This window comes from Pecten maximus, chromosome 16 (genome assembly GCF_902652985.1).
Source record: "Pecten maximus chromosome 16, xPecMax1.1, whole genome shotgun sequence".
NCBI lineage: Eukaryota > Metazoa > Mollusca > Bivalvia > Pectinida > Pectinidae > Pecten > Pecten maximus.
Window position 1 is genome coordinate 18,981,237 of NC_047030.1, and position 16,513 is coordinate 18,997,749.

At 35.4% G+C, this 16,513-nt stretch overlaps 1 protein-coding gene and 2 long non-coding RNA genes across 5 annotated transcripts in view; 2 read left to right on the forward strand and 1 right to left on the reverse strand.

Annotated features, from left to right (window-relative positions):
- The window catches only part of LOC117345166 (espin-like), a 73,126-nt gene that overhangs the window by 38,096 nt on the left and 18,517 nt on the right, over positions 1-16,513 (forward strand). The gene's annotated exons all lie outside the window — the stretch shown is intronic.
- Positions 8,106-12,124, forward strand: LOC117345168. Of its 2 annotated transcripts, none has more exons than XR_004536369.1 (2): positions 8,106-11,067; positions 11,157-12,124. It is a non-coding gene; the product is annotated as an uncharacterized LOC117345168 (long non-coding RNA). The 2 variants fall into 2 exon arrangements; XR_004536370.1 differs by having other exon boundaries at positions 8,106-10,863.
- Positions 10,964-11,215, reverse strand: LOC117345169. Its single transcript, XR_004536371.1, has 2 exons — positions 11,123-11,215; positions 10,964-11,084 (listed from the first exon to the last, which is right to left on the reverse strand). It is a non-coding gene; the product is annotated as an uncharacterized LOC117345169 (long non-coding RNA).

Here is a 16,513-nt window from a genome sequence, read left to right on the forward strand (position 1 = left end):
TCCTGGTTTTCAAACTTCCTGTTTTCTTAACCTGGCTTTAATCTATTGCTCATGAGATACATTTATATAAAAATCATACCTTACTCTGAATTTATTTACAGTATTTTTGTTACTTTCTCAGTTTTATGTGTGGTATACAATTTGTACTTTTGTAATTTTTACATGTGAAACTTCAAATCTTCATTTATATATCTGTTTAATACTTGTATATACTTATACACTTGTGAAAGATGAACTGTTGATTTTTTTCTTAACTCCAATTTCATTGTCAAAGATTCATCATTTGCACTTAAATTTTTCTGATATTTACCTTATATCAAATTTAGCCTATCCTGATACATTTGCTATGGTATTTTTATATAATACACACACCCATTCATTTCATATTAAATCTGAAAGTGACATTTAAGGAACACACCAAGCTGACAGCGCTAGTTAAGAACCATGAACCACATTGACATACATATATAGATAAGAACCATGCACCACATTGACATACATATATAGTTAAGAACCATGCACCACATTGACATACATATATAGTTAAGAACCATGCACCACATTGACATACATATATAGCTAAGAACCATGCACCACATTGATATACACATATGGTTAAAAACCATGCACCACATTGACTTACATATATAGTTAAGAACCATGCACCACATTCACATACATCTATAGTTAAGAACCATGCACCACATAATTGACATGCATATATAGTTAAGAACCATGCACAACATTGACATACATATATAGTTTAAAAAGAACCATGCACCACATTCACATACATATATAGTTAAGAACCATGCACCACATTCACATACATATAATGTTCTTCAACATTGCTGATACAGAGTACTGCACTGTAAAACCTCATTTCAATACAGATTAGTAGAGTTAAAATTCCAAAGTTTGAAATGACAGACTGTTTGTATTATATTATTTTATATGATAATGGTTCTTACCAACACTGTCAGCTGTTAACCGTTAGAGATTTATAACAGAGACTATAGGAACAGTTAGATTTCTACCTGTCTGGCATGTAGCCGATCGAGTATGATATAAATATTTCATTATATTCTGTTTTCACCTGTCTGCGTGTATGTAGCAGTGTGATACAGATTACGTTATATACAGGTTTTCCATTTTTGATATGTTTCCATAACAACCTGACTGATTTTAACTGTTGTAAAATTTCCTCAGCTCTGAGACACAGAGATGGATCATATCTCATTCCAGGTCTGATAGAACACTGATCAGTTTACATTGGGAAAGAATTTGGCCATAATTTCAAATTGTTTCTTTTGTATGAATTATTTATTTAAAATTGATTCAGTGAAATCTAAATTGGGCATATAATATATATAATTTCAAACTGTTTCACATAAAATATTTATCTAAAATTGATTCATTGATCCGGTAGTTGTTTTTCCATAATTGGTTCATGCAGTTAAGAAGCAGTGTTCTGATTGGTTGACATTTACTGTTTGTGTCTCTAAGAATAAAAATTTCTCTATGCATGTGACTAATTGCGTTTGTGGGATTTGATTGTAATTCTATATAATCTCTGCTGGAATATTAAGAATTTTTGCTTGAATGGTGGGAAATTTTGAAAAACCTGAAAAATTCAATAAATCAAACGTTTTATCAAACTGTATGACTGAATGATGAATACTCAATATACATTGTGTAGAGAGGTGTCCTGCTTAGGGGTGCAACGGATGAAACTGTCATAATTATAAGTGGTTTTATAAAAGCTTGGTGATTGGTTTGATTTAGACTTAGCATGTGTGTTTGCTGCTTGTTATCATTACCTGGTAATATCAAGGTATTTTTATTGCATTTTGATTAAATTTGAAATCTGATTTAAAAAAAAATATTTTTATAATGAGTTGCAATCTTTATTCCATACAAATTCACTACAGCTAGAGCTTGAGCTTTTCTAGTTTTTCAGATTGATCTGTTCATGTATTTATGTGCTAAATTCTGTCCAGATTACTTGATTCTTTTACTGACAAATAGATGTGATTTATATATTCACAAAATCTGAGTTGGTACATATTATGTAGATATTATATTATCAGGGTGAAAACATTGTGAAACATTGTCCTGATGAAGCCTTGACTTATTTTTAAAAAAGGTGAAACTAATCGACAAATAAAGTGAAGTAACAAACTTTGTGGTGACACTTGTGATTAATTTCCTCAATATAGATATCATATTGCACTATACATTTTAAATTGATGTGTTGTTGCAGATTTAAAGTCTTTTTTTCCCTGTCTTATTTCAATACCAGTTTACCTCTGTTATTTCTGTCAACTGTATTACAAAAAGAAAATTACCCTGGGTATCTTAAAACAAATATTCCCCTGAAGGCTTGTAATGAATATTGGCTTTTATGCTGTTATCTTGAATATCTTATGTAAATATACCTGCTTTATGTTGTTATTAATTAAATAAATTTTTCTCAATATCGTTAAATTGTTTTAAATTAATTTTTAGGCCACCATCATCAGATAGTGGGCTATTCAAATCGCCCTTCATCCGGCGTCCATCCATCCTTCAAAAATATGTTCTGGTTATCGATATTTCTGGAGAAGGACTGGATCGGTCATCGTCTAATTTCCCCCTGTCCCTTATTGTGCAAACTGATTGGAAAACAAGATTTTCAACAGGAGGCCATTTTGAATTTAGACAGTTGATGTTTGTTATAACTTTTTCTTAGAAAGTTCTTCATGGATAAATTGTTATCGTTATTTCTTAGAAAGTTTTTCTTTGATGTTTCTTTAGTTTCATTTAGCTTCCTCTTGTATTAGTTACAGTTTGGTAACCATATTTCTCAGGAATTTCTTGCCTTTCATTTAGATTTCTCTTCTAATAATCGAAGTTAAATGTTAACCACATTTCTCATAGAGATCTTGATGGATCTTTTTTCAGATTTAATATGTAGGTTCCTTTTGTTTTGAAATGATTAAGAGGAAGAAGAGAAGAGTAGAGAAAAGATCAATCTTCCAGAGATCCAACATAAGGTCAATGGGTGGTGGGTGTCAACGGCCCTCTGGGATCTCTTGTTATAATAAAATACAACTTAGACACATATAATCAAAAATATTGCTGATGTATATTTACTTTATTTCTCAAAGAAAATATTAATCTAATTTATGGTACATATACATTTATGATCTTCTATAAGTAATGTCAATAATAAGTTGTACAAGTACCCCCTGCTTCGGTCTGATATGATATATACCAGAGCTTGCTTGGATATAATGCAATGGGCAAGAGAAAGGTATATCCTAGTTATGGTTACACCTGTCTTATCAGCTATTTTATATTGTGTTTTTGACCTGAATGAGGAAGTGATGTATACCACTTATAAAGGAGGGAATGACCCAGATATGAAACATATATTGAAGTGACTTATAAGATGCAATTATGACACAGATGTAGAAAAGCTGTCATATCATGTAGAAAAACATGTGATGTCATGTAGAAAAAGCTGTCATATCATGTAGAAAAACATGTGATGTCATGTAGAAAAAATGTCATGTCTTGTCGAAAAAATGTCATGTCATGTAGAAAAACTACAATGTCATGTAGAAAAACTGTCATGTCATGTAGAAAAACTCATCTAGAAAAACTGCAATGTCTTGTAGAAATACTCATCTAGAAAAACTGCAATGTCTTGTAGAAAAACTGTCATGTCATGCAGAAAAACTGCAATGTCATGTAGAAAAACTACGTCACGTAGAAAAACTCATATCATGTAGAAAAACTGCAATGTCATGTAGAAAAACTGTCATGTCGTGTAGAAAAAAATGTCATGTCATGTAGAAAAACTGCAATGTCGTGTAGAAAAACTGCAATGTTATGTAGAAAAACTGTCATATCATGTAGGAAAACTCTCATGTAGAAAAACTCATAGTGAAAGACTGTCATGTCATGTAGAAAAACTATCATGTTTTCTTGTCATTGTTCTACTGTGCAGTATTGAGGGCACCGAGCTTAGGATGAAATAATTAGTAAATGGGTAAGATCATACTGTAATGTATCAGTATTTAAATGTTGGCATTTTGGTGTATATATAATCATGATTTAACAGAAGGGATTATTTCCTTTAGATAGTTGATACCCATGGCTAGGATACAGCTCCACCATTACATTCCAGCAGGCTAGATAAACCATATTTAATATAGCTATTAACTGTATATGATAATGTTATTTATGAAAATATTAATTAGCATATTCAGGTTAAGATGTTTGAAGATTTCTCAAGGCCCAATTAGTATGACTCAGACTGATATTAGCAAGTTTGGTGATTGATTTGAGAACATTTGTGTAATTGATATTATTGTGGTGACATAGTGTTATACCACCTCACAGCTGAGCTCTGTACATATTTCGTAATTAAAAGCTTCAGGTATGATGTGATGGGATTAAAATGTGATGTAAAGTTCTATTGCTAGACTGGCCACCAGACCCTAAGTTTTTTTGTTGAGAATTGCCAAGCTAAATTCTAATACTAGATTATCTCCCCCTAGTTTGAAATTTAGGAATCTAGAATCAGACATATCCTAGGGATCAAAATCATAAAGTTCAATTTTATTTATAATTTCAATATTTTAGAAACAGGGGGCCAGTCTATTCTATTGCATGTGTTATCAACCATTCATTGTAACTAGAATATTAACATCTCGACAGTGTGAAGTTACTGAATTGTAAAGTCTGTGATCCTTCAGTATTTATATAACCAGAGAGGGAAATGTAAGGGACCCGATCCGGATTTTATAACCTAGGACTTCCAAACTTCTCTGCAGTTGCTTGAACTGAGCTTAGTATAGTCACCCATGCTTGACCCAGTTCTGCCATATTTCTATTGCCTTTTATAAGCTTCTGCAAGACCATGCAATATTACCACAGAGAAATTTTGCATTCGCATGCTACAGATTGAGTTAAGTTCACTATTGCCCTTTCTGATAGAGCTGAAGGTATTAATGGTTCTTACAGTGTAGGGAGTTTGGGAGCTGGTAGGAGACGGTTGTTTATACTCAGTATGTTTGATTACTCTGTATAGTATGATTATTTTATATATATTTTATCATGTCTGACTTTTGTGAAAGGAAACATTTCATTATTCATGTTTACACCTACAGATAGGTAAAAATATACATATGATATAAACCATATTTAACTTAGCTATGACTTACTGTATGATTTATACTGAGAGAAATACCCATAGATTTCAAATAGATTTGCTGATACAGCGGTTTATTCAAATAAGCAATATGCAAATAAGTGCGCTCCTCTGTACTTTGAAATAAAATAAATTGAACAATTTGAAATTTGATTTCCCATACTTTAAACATTCTTCCGGAGTTTAAAACTGACTAATTATGATGATGGATTCACAGGATATTGTGATCCTAATCAAATAACTGTAATTTTATGGATTATTGCATTTAATTTACACTTTCAAAGATTTTGATAATGTGTCATAATTAAACAGGGAAGTGATTCAGCTTGATTTGAAAAAAATTAATCCACTTTTTTTTGACAGGAATATATAACTTTCCAACTTCCTAGTTATACTTTTATATCTAGTCAGACTAACAGTATTTATAGTTTGTTGTATTACTACAATGGTATTAAGAGCAGAAAAGATTTTCAAAAAATATTTTATTTGTTAGTTTTGACATGTATGCTTCTTACAAACTTGAAGAAAGAAAGCAGGTATTTGCTGGTTCGGCGTATGCTTCTTTGAAAAATTTGGTGAAGAAGCAGGTCCTGGAGTAACCATTATGTAGGGAAAAACTAATTTCATGTAGAAAAACTCATGTCATGTAGAAATACTCATGACGTGTAGAAAAGTGTCATGTCATGTAGAAAAACTGTCATGTCTGATGATGTAGAAATACTCATGTAGAAAAACTGCAATGTCATGTAGAAAAACTGCAATGTCATTTAGAAATACTGTCATTCGTGTAAAAAATCATTTGAAAAATAATGGTACAACATGAAAAAACTCATAATGAGAATCTCAGAAAATAATCATGTAGAAAAACTATCATGTTTAGTATTGAGGGCACCGAGCTTAGGATGAAATAATTAGTAAATTGGTAAGATTACTGTAATGTATCAGTATTTAAATGTTGGCCTTTGGGTGTATATATAATCATGATTTTTAGCTCACCTGCCCGAAGGGCAAGTGAGCTTATGCCGTGGCGCGGCGTCCGTCGTCCGTCCGTCGTCTGTCCGGCCGTCCGGCCGTCCGGCCGTCCGTCCGGCGTCAACTTTCCATTCAAGCAACTTCTTCTCAATAACCAAAAGGCCTAGAGACCTAATATTGGGCCTGTAGCATGCTGGGGTGAAGGGCTACCAAGTTTGTTCAAATGAATGACCTTGACCTTCATTCAAGGTCACAGGAGTCAAAAAGGCTAAAATCTTCAAACGACTTCTTCTCAACAACCAACAGTCCCAGGGAGTTGATATTGGGTCTGTAGCATGCTGGGGTAAAGGGCTACCAAGTTTGTTCAAATGAATGACCTTGACTTTCATTCAAGGTCACAGGAGTCAAAAAGGCTAAAAAAAAATTAGACGACTTCTTCTAAATAGCCAAAAGACCCAGGGACTTGATATTGGGTCTGTAGCATGCTGGGGTGAAGGGCTACCAAGTTTGTTCAAATGAATGACCTTGACCTTCATTCAAGGTCACAGGAGTCAAAAAGGCTAAAATCTTTAAACGACTTCTTCTCAATAACCAAGAGTCCCAGGGACTTGATATTGGGTCTGTAGCATGCTGGGGTGAAGGGCTACCAAGTTTGTTCAAATGAATGACCTTGACTTTCATTCAAGGTCACAGGAGTCAAAAAGGCTAAAATCTTTAATCGACTTCTTCTCAATAACCAAGAGTCCCAGGGACTTGATATTGGGTCTGTAGCATGCTCGGGTGAAGGGCTACCAAGTTTGTTCAAATGAATGACCTTGACTGTCATTCAAGGTCACAGGAGTCAAAAAGGCTAAAATCTTTAAACGACTTCTTCTCAATAACCAAGAGTCCCAGAGGCCTAATATTTGGCCTGTAGCATGCTGGGGTGAAGGGCTACCAAGTTTGTTCAAATGAATGACCTTGACTTTCATTCAAGGTCACAGGAGTCAAAAAGGCTAAAATCTTTAAATGACTTCTTCTCAATAACAAAGAGTCCCAGAGACCTAATATTTGGCCTGTAGCATGCTGGGGTGAAGGGCTACCAAGTTTGTTCAAATGAATGACCTTGACCTTCATTCAAGGTCACAGGGGTCAAAAAGGCTAAAATCTTCAAACGACTTCTTCTCAATAACCAACAGTTCCAGGGAGTTGATATTGGGTCTGTAGCATGCTGGGATGAAGGGCTACCTAGTTTGTTCAAATGAATGGCTTTGACCTTCATTCAAGGTCACAGTGGCCAAAAAGGCTAAAATCTTTAAACAACTTCTTCTCGATAACCAACAGTCCCAGAGACCTAATATTTGGCCTGTAGCATGCTGGGGTAAAGAGCTACCAAGTTTGTTCAAATGAATGACCTTGACTTTCATTCAAGGTCACAGGAGTCAAAAAGGCTAAAATCTTTAAACGACTTCTTCTCAATAACCAAGAGTCCCAGAGACCTAATATTTGGCCTGTAGCATGCTGGGGTGAAGGGCTACCAAGTTTGTTCAAATGAATGACCTTGACTTTCATTCAAGGTCACAGGAGTCAAAAAGGCTAAAATCTTTAAACGACTTCTTCTCAATAACCAAGAGTCCCAGAGAGTTGATATTGGGTCTGTAGCATGCTGGGGTAAAGGGCTACCAAGTTTGTTCAAATGAATGACCTTGACCTTCATTCAAGGTTACAGGGGTCAAAAAGGCTAAAATCTTTAAACAACTTCTTCTCAATAACCTTCATTCAAGGTCACGTCGATCAAGTATGCTTAAATCTTTAAATGACTTTTAGTGAAAAGCCAAAGTGCAGAGAGACATTATATTGGTCCTGTAGCATGCTTTCAAATAACTGCAGGATCCATATATGAAAAGATCACTGCATTGCAGGTGAGCGATTTGGGCCCATTGGGCCCTTGTTTAACAGAAGGGATTATTTCCAGTAGATAGTCGATACCCATGGCTAGGATACAGCTCCACCATTACATTCCAGCAGGCTAGATAAACCATATTTAATATAGCTATTAACTGTATGATAATGTTATTTATGAAAATATTAGCATATTCAGGTTAAGATGTTTGAAGATTTCTCAAGGCCCAATTAGTATGACTCGGACTGATATTAGCAAGTTTGGTGATTGATTTGAGAACATTTGTGTAATTGGTATCATTGTGGTGACATAGTGTTATACCACCTCACAGCTCTGTACATATTTCGTAATTAAAAGCTTCAGGTATGATGTGATGGGATTAGAATGTGCTGTAAAGTTCTATTGCTAGACTAGCCACCAGACCCGAAGTTTTGCCAATCTAAATTCTAATACTAGATTATCTGCCCCTAGTTTGAAATTTAGGAATATAGAATCAGACATATCCTAGGGACCAAAATCATTAAGCTCAAATTTATTTATAATTTCAATATTTTAGAGACAGGGGGCCAGTCTATTCTATTGCATGTGCCATACCTGTATCAACCATAATTGTAACTAGAATATTAACATCTCGACAGTGTGAAATTACTGAATTGTAAAGTCTGCGATCCTTCAGTATTTACATAATATGAGAGGGAAATGTAAGGGACCCGATCCGGATTTTATAACCTAGGACTTCCAAACTTCTCCGCAGTTGCTTGATCTGAGCTTAGTATAGTCACCCATGCTTGACCCAATTCTGCCATATTTCTATTGCCTTTCAAAAAAGCTCCTGCAAGACCAATATAACCACAGGGAAATTTTGCATTCGCATGCTACAGATTGAGTTTAAGTTCGCTATTGCCCTTTCTGACCGAGCTGCAGGTATTAATGGTCGTTACGGTGTAAGGAGTTTGGGAGCTGGTAGGAGGCGGTTATTTATACTCAGTATGTTTGATTACTCTGTATAGTATGATTATTTTATATATATTTTATCATGTCTGACTTTTGTGAAAGGAAACATTTCATTATTCATGTTTACACCTACAGATAGGTAAAAATATACATACGATATAAACCATATTTAACTTAGCTATGACTTACTGTATGATTTATACTGAGAGAAATACCCATAGATTTCAAATAGATTTGCTGATACAGCGGTTTATTCAAATAAGCAATATGCAAATAAGTGCACTCCTGTGTACTTTGAAATAAAATAAATTGAACAATTTGAAATTTGATTTCCCATACTTTAAACATTCTTCCGGAGTTTAAAACTGACTAATTATGATGATGGATTCACAGGATATTGTGATCCTAATCAAATAACTGTAATTTTATGGATTATTGCATTTAATTTACACTTTCAAAGATTTTGATAATGTGTCATAATTAAACAGGGAAGTGATTCAGCTTGATTTGAAAAAAATTAATCCACTTTTTTTTGACAGGAATATATAACTTTCCAACTTCCTAGTTATACTTTTATATCTAGTCAGACTAACAGTATTTATAGTTTGTTGTATTACTACAATGGTATTAAGAGCAGAAAAGATTTTCAAAAAATATTTTATTTGTTAGTTTTGACATGTATGCTTCTTACAAACTTGAAGAAAGAAAGCAAGGTATTTGCTGGTTTCGGCGTATGCTTCTTTGAAAAATTTGGTGAAAGAAAGCAAGGTTCCATGGAGTAATCCAATTATAAGTTTATAGAATAGATAAAACTAGTCTAGAATATACTGCCCTTCCCTAGTCGAGTTATCATCATCATCATCATGTTTATTTCGTTACATTGGAGGTTATAGACAACAATAGTATGAGAATAAGCAAAATTTACGTCAGAAAAAATAATGAAGTCTTTTTTTTTGTGCCCAGGACTTTTATCATTTTGAATAATGATTGTATAGTTTAGTTTCAACATTTAAGTCTCAGGAAGGAAATCTCCAGCAAAATAGTTAATCATGACTTAATTAGGAGTCAGCTAGGAGTCAGTTTACCTTCAAGTCGTCTGTTGTCTAACCTCGGTAATGTTTCAGGAGTCAGTTTACCTTCAGGTCACCTGTTGTCTAACCTCGGTAATGTTTCAGGAGTCAGTTTACCTCCAGGTCGTCTGTTGTCTAACCTTGGTAATGTTTCAGGAGTCAGTTTACCTCCAGGTCGTCTGTTGTCTAACCTTGGTAATGTTTCAGGAGTCAGTTTACCTCCAGGTCGTCTGTTGTCTAACCTCGGTAATGTTTCTGGAGTCAGTTTACCTCCAGGTCGTCTGTTGTCTAACCTCGGTAATGTTTCAGGAGTCAGTTTACCTTGAGGTGGTCTGTTGTCTAACCTCGGTAATGTTTCAGGAGTCAGTTTACCTTGAGGTGGTCTGTTGTCTAACCTCGGTAATGTTTCAGGAGTCAGTTTACCTTCAGGTCGTCTGTTGTCTAACCTCGGTTATGTTTCAGGAGTCAGTTTACCTTCAGGTCGTCTGTTGTCTAACCTCGGTAATGTTTCAGGAGTCAGTTTACCTTGAGGTCGTCTGTTGTCTAACCTCGGTAATGTTTCAGGAGTCAGTTTACCTTGAGGTCGTCTGTTGTCTAACCTCGGTAATGTTTAGGAGTCAGTTTACCTTCAGGTCGTCTGTTGTCTAACCTCGGTAATGTTTCAGGAGTCAGTTTACCTTCAGGCCGTCTGTTGTCTAACCTCGGTAATGTTTCAGGAGTCAGTTGACCTTCAGGTCGTCTGTTGTCTAACCTTGGTAATGTTTCAGGAGTCAGTTTACCTTCAGGTCACCTGTTGTCTAACATCTGTAATGTTTCAGGAGTCAGTTTACCTTCAGGTCGTCTGTTGTCTAACCTTGGTAATGTTTCAGGAGTCAGTTTACCTCCAGGTCGTCTGTTGTCTAACCTCGGTAATGTTTCAGGAGTCAGTTTACCTTCAGGTCGTCTGTTGTCTAACCTCGGTAATGTTTCAGGAGTCAGTTTACCTTCAAGTCGTCTGTTGTCTAACCTCGGTAAAGTTTACCTTCAAGTCGTCTGTTGTCTAACCTCGGTAATGTTTCAGGAGTCAGTTTACCTTGAGGTCGTCTGTTGTCTAACCTCGGTAATGTTTCAGGAGTCAGTTTACCTTGAGGTCGTCTGTTGTCTAACCTCGGTAATGTTTTAGGTGTCAGTTTACCTTCAGGTCACCTGTTGTCTAACCTCGGTAATGTTTCAGGAGTCAGTTTACCTTCAGGTCGTCTGTTGTCTAACCTCGGTAATGTTTCAGGCGGGAAAAACATAAAAAAAAGTTCTGAGAGTTCATAAAAGACATCTAAAGAGCTTCCCAAATATGTCTAACTATAGGTGCCATATCTATATGTTTTTATACAATGTCAGGGCATCCAATAGACCCTTAGAAAAATGTTTTGACTCTCCAAAATCAGATTTGACTCTTGGGTTTTAAAGCGCATGTCTATTTGTCATATGTTTTGACCCTTCAGGTTTCTGAGAAATGGTGATTTGACTTCTGAAATTACCAAAAATTAAGGTTCAACATAGTACTGAATACCCTGAATATGACATGCCTGATTATAATCCCAGGGTCAAAGTTCCGAGAGCTCATGATAGACATCTTAACAGAATATTCATTAACAACATCTGATAAGCCCAGAAAACATAGAAAGCCAATTGGATATTATTTCATCATGTCCTGTAACAACCCATTGGATATTATTTCATCATGTCCTGTAACAACCCACCTATATATTTATTACAGTTGTGTTTAAAAGCTAACAAAAACACTCCATTGTCCACTAAGAAGTCCATCTAGCTTGAGTGGTGTTGGTCTCTGTGGGCTAATTTATTGATGGACACATATTCTGTGTCGTATGTCAAAATGAATTTCGTGTCATATCACTGCCAACCACAGGCGTCTTATTTGTTTCTCTTTGTCTAATTAACATTTGATGTACGTGTTATAGATCAAATGATCATGAAAATCTGATGTACTATGATGCCATGTTAACCGGTTATATGTAATAAATATTAAAACAAGACTTGTTATTGCCGTTGGTGTGGTTTTTAAAATTTTACATTAGACTAAAAGTAAGTTGCCTTGAAATCTGAGAAAGTGATATCTTTAGCTTGGTAAATGAACCTGTTGACACCATAGCTGATCATGTACAGTCAATATATTTGATGATGAACCCTGTTGGTTCTAATTAGCCGATATTCTAAAGTAAAAGTATTTGGTAATGAACCTGTCAATTCCATAGCTCATGATTATCATGTAACAGTATTTTAAGCCCATCATCATTAGATGATGGGCTATTCTATCAAATCGCTCTGCATCCCTGGTCTATCGTCCATCCGTAAACAATCCTTGCTATCGCTATTTCTTGAAAAGTACTTGAGGGATATTCTTCAAACTTATGTAGGTTCCCCTTTGTCCCTAGTTGTGCCATTTAGATTTTCAATCAGAAACACAAAATGGTCGATAGGTGACCATCTCGGATTTTGAGAATTGAAGTTTGTTATCACTATTTCTCGAAAAGCACTGGAGGGATATTCCTCAAACTTCACATGTAGGTTCCACTTGTTCATGTTACAGATTATAGTAAGAAGAAAAAAGGAAAGAAGGGAAAAGTAAAGAAAAGATCAGTCTGTCATAGAACCAATAAAGATCATTCAATGGTTGGCGCCAAGATCCCTCTGTGATCTCTTGTTTCCCTAGTCACATTTTTCCATGGTTGACTCGGTCCAATCAATAAACAATTCTAGCTGTTACAACATCTTAGTCTCCGGGGTAAGTTTCTCCATGTACATTTGTACAAGGTCAATTTTGGTAGCTCCTTTAATATCAGTAGGTTATTATAATTAATATAAGTTGATTCTAATCACTGTCATATAACCTAATGCTGAAATGTCCTCAGGTTTAGATTGTTTGTTTATTGACTTCCATGGTAGGGTCACGGACATGCATATAGAAAGACATACAAGCTTCCAACCAACCTTGATTGACCTTCACAGATACAAGCATGAGGCCCTAAAGATAAGGGTATTGTTTATCAAGGTATTAAAATGTGTTGTCAATGATTTGTCAAAAGTCCTTCCAGTCTTACACTATGACCATGCCATTTTCTGACTGAGTTTTCTCAATGGCCATATAGCTGTTTAGAGGATATTAAACAATATAAAACCAATCAAGATTTAAATGAAGCAGGAGAGGAAATATATAACGACTAGACTGGGACTCTGACCAGGACCTCCAAACTCTTGGACAGACACCCTAATGATTTGCGGTACCTGGCCATCAGCATTTTAGCCCAGTTCAGTTCTGCTACAATCCTCCTTCTTTTAACAAAGTCTTCAACCACAAAGATTCACAAAACAACATGCCACTCACCGTAGGTATTTAGTCCTGTGCCAGATGTAACAGGAAAGAGAATATGCAACGACCAGACTAGGACTTAAACTGGGGTCTTCAAACTCTAGACAGACACTCTAACCATTGAGCTACTTGGCTACCTGGCCATTGGTGGTCAGCCCCGTCCAGTTCTGCTACATTCCTCAATCCCTCCTTCAACAAAGTCTTCAACCCCGAAGACACATTCAAAACAATATATCACCCTCTGTGTGTATTTTGTTGGGGCATCAAATGTAACAGGAGAGGGAAAATGCAACAACCAGACTGGGACTCGAACCCAGGGACCTCTGAGCTCTAGACGGACCTTCTAAACTTTTGAGGTACGATGGCCACCAGTATTTGGCCCTGTCCAGTTCTGCTGCATAAAGAAAACTGCACTATATGAATGAAAAACCAGCCATGTCTATCTTATTTAGTATCTACAGTCAGAGATAGTCACTTCTCAACCATATACATCTATTAACAACACATGAACATACAATAATACACTTCACTATACCTACTTCACTGAGCTTCTAAAGGGAAATTGACAACAGCAATGAAATCTTTGCTATTTAAATATTTTACTGTGGGGACTTAGACATCTGCGAGCAAAACAAGGACAAAATACCACAAACTAACCTGTCATACAGTATGTTTTTCTCAAGATTCATATTCCAGATTCAAGTTTTATTAGATACAGAAGATGAACATTAAAAAAAAATCTGTAATTGGAAATTGCCTTAATTGGCAACATAGTCTTCTTTACTTCTCATGGAGTTAAGAAAACTCTGCTCCAATCTCTGATGTTACAGAGCACTTTTGATATCAATATATATAAAAAATTACACAGAAACGGAACTTTAAACTATGTTGTGATTGTCAAAACGTTTGATTCTTTGTCTACACATGAATCACACATTTACTCGGGTAAATCTGAGTTTAGTGCTGTCTGGGTTAGCCATGTACATACACCTTAGATCTGGTTTATAGAGGTTGGATAGATTAACATGTGACAGTTATATGATAACTACTGGTCCAGTGGTGTTCATTACATATTTAATGCCGATTGACTTCATCACCAAGTTATTCATATTTCAGACAAGCTACATACACTCATTAGGTGATGACGAGTTTGATATGCCACAGCCTATAAATTAATATTCCAAACACAATCAGCTTGTTCAGATCAAAATTAGAGATTTTACCTGCATTAAAATTTCTGTGTAAGACATCAACATAGGTATGTTTACATATCACCATCAAGACATATTAGTAACCATGGTGACAGAAACAGATGTCATAACCATTGAGAAAATTAATGGATTTTTCTCGTCAGTCTATACCAGCTGATGTTCAGTGTATGGTCCGTAACCAGTGATGGTTGTACAAGCTGTTTCAGCTCAAGATGGAGAACATTTATACAAGGAATATTGTCTACCTGTGATAACGATGCGTCTTCACCTTACTTGTTGTCTTTCAGGTGAAATGGCGGAACTCTATATTAGTTAATTGCAGGTAAACTAATGCTTATAATTATGTGTGAGTGACTTAATTACTTGTGAGAGTTGAATTAATTTTAGATTATGTATTGTCACTGTCATTTTCATAGTATAATTTGTTTATACAGCAGCCAGGCATGTTAATTTACCATATTTATCTGACAATAAGCCCAGTCTGACAATAAGCCCATGTCTGACAATAAACCCATACCTGACAATAAGCCCATGTCTGACAACAAGCCCACCCATGTCTTTTGCAGTTCAATAGAAATGTCAACAAATTGGATTTTCATTTTCATATAAATTCAGACCCTACCTCAAGTCAAATGTTATGTATGGTCTGGGCTTTACCATTTCAGGATAAATATGGTATTTATAAAAGTTTAAAGTAACACCTGTAAAAACAACACCTGCGGGAACTAACATATATATTTTTTTCACCATATGTTGTTTATAAACATGAACCGGGAGTATATCATGTTGTAAGGGTGATGTTTGTGTCAAACTTTGTGTGTGGTGGAGTAGCAGGTTTGACTGTGATAGTCTGTATATCTTATGTATCTATGTATCAATGAGTACTAGCTAGTACAGTAGATAAAATGTAGTTTTTCCTTGTATACTTATTTTCCTGATTGTTTTCCCAGTAATGTGTATGTGTAAGGATTTAGATTGAAAAATCTATCAAAAACATGATATCACTGTACTTTAACTCCTACTGCGCCTATGTGTACCATACCGTTCTGTTACATTACTAGTGGTTATATAACACAGGTTGTTGATGCTGTATATCTTTGCTATGCCCCGGCCATGTAATGGGGTGGGGGTGGGGGCATATAGTGTTACCCATCTTTGTTCCGTCCTGTCACGTCTTGTGGTGTTGCATCCTGTCCCGTCCTGTCCAGTCCAGTCCCGTCCCAATGCAATGTAACTCTGTCCTGTCCCATCCCGTCCTAATGCAATGTAACTAGCTAATCTCAGGAACTGCTAATGCGATCCTCACCAAACTGTGTTTCCGGGTGTTAAGTGGCAGCGGGGACATTTATGTCTTACAGAGATTTTCTAGTTTATGATAAATGGTGTCTAATACCTGATGAATTTACAAGAATATTTTATATAAATAGTATCACTGACAGGTTTACTAAGACAGCAACCTAAAACAACATTTTTTCCAATATACAATCAATGCTGCGACTATGGAGCATGTTTTACTGTAATGGACACTATTATTGTATTTACTTATATATATATTCATAAGTTGCATGCAATATGAAATTGGCCTGCAAATTAGCTCCGTCATTTATAACAACTACAAATACCATAGCGAGACAGATCATTGCTTAGCTATTAGTAAATGTCTACTTTTATAATGACTATAGCAACTTATATGATATTTATTACAGGTAAATCAATGTATTTTCATCTGGATGAAATAAAGCTTAATATGATTCTCATTTACTGAATCTCTGAAAATAGATAGCAATTAATGTCTGATTTTTCCGTGTTAATTGTCTACAGTTTAAAAAATTAAGATTTAATGCACGCTTCAATTAT